This window comes from Gymnodraco acuticeps, unplaced genomic scaffold (genome assembly GCF_902827175.1).
Source record: "Gymnodraco acuticeps unplaced genomic scaffold, fGymAcu1.1, whole genome shotgun sequence".
Lineage (NCBI taxonomy): Eukaryota > Metazoa > Chordata > Actinopteri > Perciformes > Bathydraconidae > Gymnodraco > Gymnodraco acuticeps.
This window is the reverse complement of record NW_022989800.1, coordinates 2,045,176-2,054,948: the sequence shown is the minus strand read 5'-3', so window position 1 is coordinate 2,054,948 and position 9,773 is coordinate 2,045,176. Positions and strand designations below refer to the sequence as shown.

Here is a 9,773-nt window from a genome sequence, read left to right as displayed (position 1 = left end):
ATCAAATAAACAGTAAGCATTGGTAACACAACTACCAAAGTTACAGTAAAATAAAAAGGCCCCTGACTCGGACAATACACAATCCAACATGTTCAACAGAAGAGAATCAGTTATATTGTTTGTACACATGGTACTTTACATATATATATATATCTGTTTGTTTAAGGTGTCCAGGTGATGCAGACAGGCTGGAACAGAGAGTGAGAGACAGAACTGGACTCCTCACAGCAGTGAACTTCAGCACAGGTACAAAGACTCTTTTTTCATACTGTACAAAGAATCAAGAAAGATATTGGTTTAAATGAATGAAGTATTGACTTGAATACACTGATATACATTCCATTAAACAATACTAAATACTAGATCACCTACACATCAGTTAAGTTGAGGGTTTTTTCCATGGAAAAAGTTACATTTAGATATTTAGCAATATGACTTTGTCAGCTTTCTAATTTAATGTATTGAAGGCAAAGATATTTAACACATAGTGAGAACTGCTACTATTTATCTCTCAATATTGTCTGTAAAAAACGTGGTAAAAGTTATTCTTTCAGTGAGACAACAGAGCAAGCTTCTACAGTTGCACTACGTTTTGACAGTTAAATATTATTTTGATAATAACATATATTTCAATGTTGATGAACTTCATACTGTTCATTCATAATCTGATTGTCTTTGTAGCTCATTGTTGAAATAAAAAAAAAAAAGATATCTACAGCCCCTAAACACACAAACACACCGCTTTCATAAATAACACACTTGTTCTGCAATAATATGTTTTATGTTTCCTGTCATTTTTGTTAGGAAAGGACATGCCTGAAAGACACAACATTTTCTCCTTCTCTGAGGGTCAAGAAGAACATCCAAGAGGAACATTAAAAGCTGATGTTATGAGATTTTAAGACCAGTACAGGACATTCACTAAGAAACTACTTTTATTGTAAAAACAGTCAGCTGATCGAATGCAGCTATTTCCACATCTACACTCCATCAGCTGATTATTTCTATTTGCCTCACTTTATGAGCTTCACAACATGTACCTTGTTTTGCAACGTCACAAATAAATGGGGCCAATCTTCAGTCAGATGTGAATGTGTAATCTAACATTTTCAGTAAGAATAATGGACAAAAGGAGTGCAAATACAAATACAATTTATTAAAATGTGAACCAAAAGTTAATCAAATGTTTCAAATAAAAAGCACATATGGACAGAAGGTGTAAACCTATTAAATGTATTAAACACATTTAGTCAAATAAAGTGACCGACTAGGCCTGTGCAGTTGGTATCAGCTTTGCCCAGCATGGGCTCCTTCATCAGGCCTGGTCCTCCTCGCAGAAGAAAGACCCTCAGTCCTCTCCAAACCAACAGACAGGACGTCCATCACACAGAGGTTTCTCCCTGAAGACTCTGCTGCTCTCTGGACACCATGCTGTCTCAATCCGTCCACACTGAATATGAGAGGGGGAAAATGAAAATAATAAATGCTTTAGACAATAAGAAACATAAAGTTGACTGTTGAGTTGCTCAGTTTTTTTAGATTGTCAATACTATTACTGTATAACTAATATCTCAGGTTAAGAGGCACATTCAAATAAAGATTGGTCTTTAAATACATTTTGTCTTTTGAATTGTTTGTCTAAAGTCAAGGATCTATAACTGGTACTTAGTTGTAATGATACAGTCTGGTTATTATGCTGTTTGGAGGAGGCCTCACAGGTAAGAGCGCTAACTAGCTACCATCACATGTACCTTAGCTTGACTTAAATGTATTAAACGTATAGTTAAGTGATATCAAAATATAAATAACTAATGTCATGCAAACATATTAATATTTGCTTGATTCCAGTGTTGAATTTAGCACAATTGCATACAAACGTTAAGGGGTTTTAAGATTCTGAAGTATTATGTTAAAACTCAATAACTTAGATTATTATTTATAGTTTTGCTGAATAGTTTCATGTCCGCTTACCTTAGAAACGCAAAATGCGACGGCAGCGTGCAGATGGGGAGCATGTTAGCTTAGCTTGGTAGCTTCAGCTAGCTCTGGAACTTCCAGCTCGGTGGCAGCAGGTCCCGCCTCGGCTCCGCCTCTTTGCCCTTATTTGGAGCAGGCTGGAGAAGGCGGGAGTTGAACTCTGACGTCACTGTCGAGCCGTTAGTGGCCGACTCCGCCTACTAAGGGCTTCACCGCAACTCTGCAGAATCCTATGGGTGACGTCACGGACCCTACGTCCATTTATATATACAGTCTATGCTCCGAATGCGGCCCACGAATGCAGCCTACTTTTCCCCAATTTGAAGGATACATCTGATGTACACTCCGCGGCCTACCATATCCCAGGGTGCAATGCGCGCAGGGAAGAGGGAGTTTTTTTCAAATTAAATGGCTTCCGGTCTCCCCAGCAGAATGGATTTAAAAGCAGCCGCAAGCGGAGGAATCACTAATAAATGTGAGTATTGGGTTTTTAACATACTTTAAATTAACTGACGTCACACACGTCAAACCCAAGGGGCATTAAAACGTACATTTTCGTTAATAAATACGGATACATATGTGACGCTAACTAGCTAGCTGGACGTACTGCACTGTTGTTTACACTTATTGTTTTAATTCAATTCAGAAGTTTATTAAAGTCATACAGAGATCTTGGCTCTGTTATAGATAAGTTATACTCTATATGTTTAGGAACATTAAGACTGTGAGTCCACCGGCCCTATCCGACCTGATAGCTACCCACATGGCCTCGGGTCCCTCCGACTCCACCGTGGACGGCCTGGTAGCCCACTACAACACTGCCCTATCCCTCAGTTTCAACTCTCTCGCCCCCATTAAAACCCGGACTGTTTCCTTCACCCGCCCTGCGCCCTGGTTCACCACTGAACTGCGCCGTTTGAAGGCCTCTGGTCGCCAGCTGGAGAGGCTCTCCAAAAAAACTGGCCTCACAGTCCACCTCCTGGCCTTTCGTGAGCATATCAAAACATATAAGGAAGCTCTCTCCCATGCCAAGACTCACTACTACTCCCGTCTCATTGGTGCTCAGCAAAGCAACCCCAGAAGACTGTTCTCCACCATCAACCGCCTACTACGGCCCCCTGACGCCCCTCAGCCCTCAGGGGCTCCCGATCTGTGCTCCAAATTCCTTGACTTCTTCCAGGCGAAAGTCGAGGCCATCCATCAGCAGCTCCTGGTGACTGGCCCTTCCCCCCTACCTGCACCTCAGCCACCTGGTAATGCACCCCAAGCGCCGCGCCTCTCCCACTCCAACCTCTCCTCCTTCTCCCCTGTGGATGCTCTCCAAGTGGCCAAACTGGTCAGCTTGGCCAAGACCTCCACCTGCTCCCTGGACCCCATGCCCACAGCCCTGGTCAAGGACTGCCTACCCACCCTCTGTCCCTACATGGTGGTCATCATCAACGCTTCTCTGGCTCCTGGTATAGTCCCCACCAGCTTCAAACTGGCCTCAGTCACCCCCATACTCAAAAAACCTGGCCTGGACCCCGACGACCTCCAGAACCACCGGCTGATCTCCAACCTTCCCTTCCTCAGCAAAACTCTGGAAAGAGTGGTCGCCGGCCAACTCCATCAGTACCTGTCCAACAATGAGATCTATGAGCCCTTCCAATCCGGCTTCAGACAGCAACACAGCACTGAGACCGCCCTCATCAAGATCACCAACGATCTCCTCATTGCTGCTGACTCTGGCCGCCTCAGCATCCTCATCCTCCTGGACCTCTCTGCAGCATTTGACACCATCTCTCACAACATCCTCCTCACCCGCCTCTCAGACCTCCTAGGTGTCACTGGCACAGCGCTGTCCTGGTTGACATCCTACCTCCACAACAGGAAACAGTTTGTCTCCATCAGTGGCTCAAACTCAGCCCCGGCCCCAGTCCACCACGGTGTACCCCAGGGCTCTGTGCTTGGCCCCCTCCTGTTCACCATTTACATGCTCCCCCTCGGCCAGATCATCCGACATCATGGACTCAACTTCCACTGCTACGCTGATGATACCCAATTGTATCTCAGCACCACTCCATCCTCCCAGCTCCCCCCTCAGTCTCTCATCAACTGCCTGCATGACATCAAAGCATGGATGTCATGTAACTATCTGAAACTAAACAGCATGAAAACAGAGCTCATGGTTGTGGCACCCAAGGCCCTGCTCCAGAAGGTTGGTGACTTCGTCCTCGAGGTTGACGGCTGCTCCATCTCCCCATCTCCTGAAGCCCGCAACCTGGGTGTCATCCTCGACTCCACCCTTTCCTTCCATTCCCACGTCAAATCTGTGACCAAATCGGCCTTTTATCACCTGAGGAACATTGCCAGACTCCGACCGTCACTCTCAGAGTCGGTTGCTGAAACCCTAGTCCATGCATTTGTCACCACCCGCTTGGACTACTGCAATGGTGTCCTGTTCGGGGTTCCCAACAAAACCCTGGACAGGCTCCAGTATGTCCAAAACTGTGCTGCTAGGGTACTCACGCACACAAAACCGTGGCAGCACATCACTCCCACCCTCATCCACCTACACTGGTTGCCGGTCAAGTCCCGCATATCCTACAAAATCCTCCTCCTTACCTACAAATCCCTCCATGCCCTTGCCCCCCAGTACCTATCGGACATCCTTCACCCACATGCCCCACCCCGGAACCTGCGGTCCTCAGACTCTGGCCTGCTTACCACCCCCCGCACCAAACTGCGAACCTACGGGGACAGAGCCTTCAGTGTGGCAGCCCCCACCCTCTGGAAAGCTCTCCCTGCGGAGATACGCAACATCCCCACACTTGAAGCCTTCAAAAGGGCCCTCAAGTCCCATCTGTTTGCCAAGGCTTTCGGCCCCTAAATCGATCTGTTGTTCTGTGTGTCTGTCTTTTGTTTTGTTATGTTTGTCTTTGCACTATTACTTGTGAAGCGACCTTGGGTCCCCTGAAAGGCGCTATAGAAATCGAAGCTATTATTATTATTATTATTATTATATTACATAAATAGACCAAAGTGAAAACGTTTAGACCGGTATAGCCTACAGTACGGTGGGATTTATAAAATGCTACCCTGACGTCTGCTGTTAGCTTTATTTATGTTTCTGACATGTTCCAATGTTTTACTGTTTATTAAACTTTGGGACAACATTCCAACCTTTTTATTCAGCTCATGCTGCTTTGAGGTAGGGCTAAAAGAAAAGCCTATTTTAAATATTTCCACCAGATTTGATCATCTTTTATTTAGGTTAAAGTTTATTTAATTTATCCTAATCCCATAATAATAAGACAATCAAAAATAGACAGCAGCCTTTTGCTTGATGTTAGTTTGTGCTGTCAAAGGGATGCACGTGTGACTGTCATTTCATCTCTTTATTTTTTTAAAAACCAGAACAGTACATCATTTTAAATGATCCCTTAAGGATTGTTTGTCTGAAATGCTTAGTTACATTTTGCAATAATACTTTTGCAACCCTGTGTTTAATATGATTAATTCACTTTTTTATTTTTCTCTTGTTTTTCTCTGTAATTAGGACAATTCTGGAGAAATGGATCTGCTGGAGAAGGACCCCTAATCTGAAAAGTGCACAGCGGATCATCAGGACAGAGCTCCATCCACCTGGACCCCCCGAGGTGCTGGAGAAGGACCCCTAACTCCAGCGGATCATCAGGACAGAGCTGCCATCCACCTGGACACCCCTAGGTGCTGGAGAAAGCAAAACGGCGATCAGGAACATCCTTCACTCTGCTTACTGCCATCCTACAGACTTGTGTCTTACTTTCAGAATTTGATTTTGTATGTGTCCTTTCTTTTAATAGATATCTAACGATTATAGCTTGAGTCTGTCTGATTCCCCAAACAGCTGCTTCTATATACTTGCTGCACATATAATACAAATAAACAACTCCATAAACACACTTTTGCTGATATTTGTGTTACTGCTGGTGATCAATCAATCAATCAATCAATGTTTATTTATATAGCCCAATATCACAAATGTTACATTTGTCTCAGTGGACTTTACAGTTTGTACAAAATATCAGTATGACAATACGACACCCTCTGTCCTTAGACCCTCACATCGTACAAGGAAAAACTTCCGGAGAAAACCCACAGTTTAAAGGGAAAAATGGGAGAAACCTCAGGGAGAGCAACAGAGGAGGGATCCCTCTCCCAGGACGGACAGACGTGCAATAGATGCCGTGTGTAAATTGAAAAGATAATACATTTGCAACATAGGTAGTCCAAATGTTTGGAAATGCATGTGTGTATAATAGGAAGATGAATCCACGAGGATATCCATCCAGGACCTATGATCCAGGACCACAGCCACGACTCAAGATCCAGGGCTCGCGATCCAGGACAGAGGAGCGCAGGATCATCCATGACTCCGGATCCCGGCGTATATAGACACCAAAAAGAAAGACATTTGGGAAAGCTGGGTTAATCGGAACATGAGAGTACACAGGTATAGACAGAGAGAAGGAATAAGTAAGATGTGATGTTAAATAACATGATTGATTTCCTCTGTCTCAATGATGAAAGTTATAATAATAGAAGACATGAAGCTGCAGAGAGAGGATGGATATATTGTTACCTCTACTTTGTGATAAGATGAAAATACAATATTAAATTGTAATTGTTAAACACATTGTTTATTTCATTTACTGAGGTTTTAAAGATTATTTACAACATGTGTACATAAGCAGTGGAATAATAGGATATCTCTAGGTCAGCTATTAAGATGTTATTAATACAAGAAGGAGAATATAAACTGTTATAATCACAGCTATTAAGATTAGAACACTAATATTGTTTACAATCAATCTATACAACATGCTTTTGTTCCTTTAAAAAACGTATTGTTTTATTAGTACAGAAAAATTAAGACTTATTTTAAATATATGAAATAATATGATTAAATTACATCAGCTATATAATTTACTTGTTAACTATAATGTAACATTACTGGGGGCTAAAGGAACAGCTTCATCTTATTTACCTGGCCATGGTTCTCTTTATTTAATCTCCGATGGTGATCTCCAAAAAATTCAAAAGTAAAGTTTCTGGATCCTTTTCAGCTAATTTGCTAGCAGGCTGCTGGAGCAACACAACCGAACAGCTCGTATCACGTGACGTAAATACGAAGCGCTCCGTACGCTAGACCGTCTCATTTCATAGGCCGCTCGGTCCAGCCTACGCGGTCTCGTCGGCCGCTTCCTGCGTCGACCGCGTAGGCTGCGTACCCCGAAGGATACAACCCCTGAATTGAGACACGGCCAGTGTCCAAGCAAAAGAATGAAAGAAGGATGACAGAGACAGCTGCTGAAGACACAGCTCGGGAACAGGAAGATGACGAAGAGGAGTTTGAGTACTACTACAAGCCAGTAGAACATTCTCAAAGGCCCTTTATTGATGTAACCATGGAGCAGTCTAACACACAAGATGGTGCTGAACAGAACACACCAGTGTTGAGTACAGATGAGCCTGTGGTTAAAGAGATGATAACAAACGCACAAGAAGATGTGCTGCCAGAGGAAAATTGTGAGTGTGGAGATGTTCAACCTGTTGAGGAAGCACAGAATGAGAACCCAACATCCCCATACTCAGATTCAGGTGGAGATGAAAGGGAGCAAAGAGAGGATCTACCAAGGAGGGAAAGGCGAGCCCCTAGATTCTTCACTTATGATCAACTTGAGACTCCAACATGCTATAGCGCAGTACATGCTAATAGAATGCTTTGCCAGTATCAACCAAGTTTATTTAGGGAAGGTCAACTAGTGACAATGTGGACAAATCCATTTCAAGTTGCCCAACCATTATATGTGCAGGGATACTAGGTGTGGCAGGATGAGCAGTAAATAGTGTTGTAAGGCATATTATTTTTAGCCTATTACCGCCAGGGGGCACCCTATAAAGGAGCAGAGGCTTATAGCTAGCGGCCTCTTGTTCGCTGGTGCCCAGACCAACCCACTTCCGTTCTTGCAGTATTTTGCTTCCGCCACCGGCGTAGGTATGTTGTAGGAGAATAGTTGGCTTCAGGTAAAGTTTTGCAATTTATCATACTTACGTGTAGTCACGTGTTGTTTTGTATAGCGGAGGGTCTTCCTGGCGATGCCCGTCAAGTAGCCGTAACATAGAGAGCATGAAACTCTCTCCTCTCTGCCTGATCGGTATGTACGGCGATTTGTTCAGTCCATTCACCACACCTTTCCTGAACATTAATATTATACTTGTGTGTTTATTGTTCATCTAGGGCCAAGCTAAGGCTTTAAAGAACCGCTGCTGTTTTGCTGCACCGAAAAGAGACGGGTTTCTGGCGCAGGGTCATCACCCGTACTGCTGATCCTGTGTGCTGCTAAAGTGCTAGTTGATTGTCTGCATCTGGCTATCGTGTCCGGTCCGGTTTGGCATTGCCTACGGCAGTATCATCACCTGCCCTACCGATATACATACAGGAATATACAGAAATATACAGAAATACAGGCTTGTATGAGAGCGCGCCGTTTGGCTATATCCGATCAGGCATTTTTCCTGTTTGACCATCTCGAAGGAGAGGCCCGTGATGAGATAAAATACCGTTCAAGTGCTGAGCGGGAAGACCCTGTTAAAGTCCTTGCTGTGTTGCAAGAGCTGTATGGTTGTTCCGATTCTTACGTAGCTTTACAAGAGGCTTTCTTCTCCCGACGACAGCAAGAAGGGGAGACTTTGCAGGAATTCTCCCTTGCGTAGCTTAGTCTTATGTCGTCTGTAAAGCAGCGGGCGCCTGACAATATGCCTAATGCAGAGGTTTTGCTGCGCGACCAATTTGTAGAGCATGTCATTGACGGTGCATTGCGACGTGAGTTAAAACAGTTGGTACGTCGGCAGCCTACTGCAGCATTACTTGATGCCAGGGCGGAAGCAATCAGGTGGGAGCGGGAGGGTTTGCCTGGTGCTAATAGGGGCCGAAGTCACTCTGTCCCTTTAGTTCTTGGTATGGAGTTCAGGGTGGTGACTGGCTCCCAGGTGTCTGAACTGAGTGAGATGAGAGAGATGCTAAAACTCCAGCAAGAGCAGCTTAATACACTTACTCAAAACATTTCTCGTTTCCAGGACTCTCAGCTGCACAGTCGCCCCCCCCTATAGGGGCCCCATCATTTGCAGACGTTGCCAGCTACCCGGTCATTTAGCCAGAGAGTGCGATGGGGTACGTGCTGCTCCTCGTGCTCGACCGTCCTCACCTGCTCAACAGTCTAGCGGGCAGTGCCGTTTCACTCAGCCATCGGAAAACTAGCGCCCGCCGAATTACAGAGCCACAGTTCGGGGGGTGGAGTCACAGGCTCAGGAGAAGCTTTTAAGCTCATGTCGTCTTGTCCACATTTAGATGTCAGCATGGGGGGAGTTATCGTTCCTTGCTTGGTGGATACTGGGTCCATGGTGTCCACCGTCACAGAGAGCTTTTTCCTTCAGCACTTTGAGCCCTGGGGCCAAGAGAAGCTTCAATCTTGTCACTGGCTGCAGCTCAGGGCAGCCAATGGGTTAGCCATCCCTTACATCGGCTACTTGGAGCTGGACGTTGAGCTATGTGGAAAGGTAATGGCAAGCTGTGGCGTGTTGGTGGTGTCTCTTCTGCATTCCCTGGTATCTTGGGGATGAACATCATTCGCAGATGTTATCAAGAGCTCTTTGGACAGCATGGGTTGGTCTTGTTTTCCTTACCTCCTGTATCTTCGGCCCCCCAGTCATTCATTGAGGCTTTGCAAAAATGCCATCAGTCCAGTGTGCAGCCCCCCCCTGGCGTCTCAGGA

General features: G+C 44.9%; 1 long non-coding RNA gene across 1 annotated transcript; it reads left to right on the top strand.

The window, feature by feature from the left end:
* The first annotated feature begins 7,972 nt into the window (after positions 1-7,972).
* Positions 7,973-8,404, top strand: LOC117551671. The gene is made up of 3 exons (XR_004569841.1): positions 7,973-7,996; positions 8,080-8,156; positions 8,240-8,404. It is a non-coding gene; the product is annotated as an uncharacterized LOC117551671 (long non-coding RNA).
* Positions 8,405-9,773: the final 1,369 nt, after the last annotated feature.